Source organism: Phaethon lepturus, unplaced genomic scaffold (genome assembly GCF_000687285.1).
Source record: "Phaethon lepturus isolate BGI_N335 unplaced genomic scaffold, ASM68728v1 scaffold15155, whole genome shotgun sequence".
In the NCBI taxonomy this organism is placed as follows: Eukaryota; Metazoa; Chordata; class Aves; order Phaethontiformes; family Phaethontidae; genus Phaethon; species Phaethon lepturus.
Genome location: NW_010541377.1, coordinates 861 through 3,099, shown reverse-complemented (window position 1 = coordinate 3,099; position 2,239 = coordinate 861).

Here is a 2,239-nt window from a genome sequence, read left to right as displayed (position 1 = left end):
TCATATTGCAAAGGCACTGGTGTTGCTTGGGTAAAAGCTTCCAGATGAATTCCGTGAATTGGATCCTCAATAATCAGACATCCAATGTCAAACCACCTGCAATGACATGCAAGTTACTTTACTTTTGAGTATTGAGTATCACTCAATTGAAGAACACATGAGTAGTTGGATTATGACCATTTTACAAATTCTACTACAAATATAATAATGAGTTTCAAAGTGTTCCAGTATTTTTAAGTAAATTTTGCATTTATCAATTTATATATATAAAATTATAGTGCATGTGTATGCATGTAAAATACATACTATATATAAAAATATATAAAATACATGAAACGTGCAGAACAAAGAAACAAAGAAAACTGGTGGGGTGGGCATGAGTGCAGATACGTTCTTTTGGCCATATTTATTATGCTACAGTTTTTATTGAATCTTTGAAAGGATGTTTCTCACTAAAATAATCTTCCCTAACAATTTAAAAAATATATATTTATCATTCATGTTCTATATTCAGAAGATTTTTTGGTATGGCTAATCCTAACAATAATTTAAATGATTTACTCAAAGAAACACTTCTGCACCTTTCAGAAGAGATGGTGCCTGCTGTAGCAGATATGGTAAGGGCAACTGAAGCAGTACTCAAAATGGTGCCCTATCTAGCTTGCAGAAACATTAAATCATTTATCCCTATCAACAGACTAACAACCTGACATGATCCAAATAACACCAAAAGCACTGCATCATCACTACATAATTGTATGCAACTCCTGTAACAGCTTTACAGTTGAGTTGCACAGGAGAAACATACTCCAGGGAAAGCATAAACACAAAATCAAGGCCAAGAATCATAAAAGATTTAAAAAGAAAAATATTATTGTAGTTGTTGTTTCATGTGTACTATATACATGTCTACATATAAGTTGTATTTTATTCTTTAAAGAAGGGGAACCAAGGATACTTGTTACAAAAAAACCCACAAGATTCAAACTTTAAATAACAACTGCCTGGGCCCCATAAGTTTTATGTTAAGAGTTTAGTGGAGCGAGACAGAAAGAAATACTTCACTTGCATCATCTTCATAGTGGGGAAGAGCGCACTGGAATGCTCTGTGACAGAGGACTACCTGCAACTATGGAAAACAGTTGAGAAAGCTTCATGGTTAAAGATAATTTGCTCCTAATTAGTAAAGGAGTTAAGAGTCTAAAGGGTAAAATATAGATAAAAGTTTGCAACCATTTCTGCAAACAATATTCAGGACATGCAACTGGAAGGAGAAGTAATGTCCTTCAGCTGTCTAAGAGCTCTTAGTATTTGATGGGTGTTTACTTAGTCCTTCGGAGGTGTTAATTATTGTGCACAGTATCATCAAAACACTGACTGCATCCCTCATATTAAAACTGTAACACCACAATGCTCACTTCAGAATAGTAATCAATCAATTTCTAGGACCATGACATTTCATTGCAGGAAAAAAACCAAGAGCCAGAAATACAATCTTAGAATCATTAAGGTTGGAAAAGACCTCTAAAATCATCAGGTCCAACCATCAACCTAACACTACCATGCCCACTAAACCATGTCCGTAAGCATCATGTCTACACGTTTTTTGAACGCCTCCACTGATTGTGACTCCACCACTTTCCTGGGCAGCCGGTTCCAATGTTTGACCACTCTCTCAGCAAAGACATTTTTCCTAATATCCAGTCTAAACCTCCCCAGGTGCAACTTGAGGCCATTTCCTCTTGTCCTGTCGCTGGTTACTTGGGAGAAGAGACCAACACCCACCTCACCACAACGCCCTTTCAGGTAGTTGTAGAGAGCGATGAGGTCTCCCCTCAGCCTCTTCTTCTCCAGACTGAACAACACCAGTTCCCTCAGCCACTCCTCAGAAGACTTGTGCTCCAGTCCCCTCACCAGCTTTGTTGCCCTCTTTGGACACACTCCAGCACCTCAATGTCTTTCTTGCAGTGAGGGGCCCAAAACTGAACACAGTATTCGAGGTGTGGCCTCACTGGTGCCAAGTACAGGGCCATGATCACCTCCCTGCTCCTGGCCACACTACTTCTGATACAGGCCAGGATGCTGTTGGCCTTCTTGGCCACCTGGGCACACTGCTGGCTCTTGTTCAGCTGGCTGTCGACCACCACCCCCAGGTCCCTTTTCTGCCAGGCAGCTCTCCAGCCACTCCTCCCCAAGCCTGTAGAGTTACATGGGGTTGTTGTGAACTGATTGCAGGACC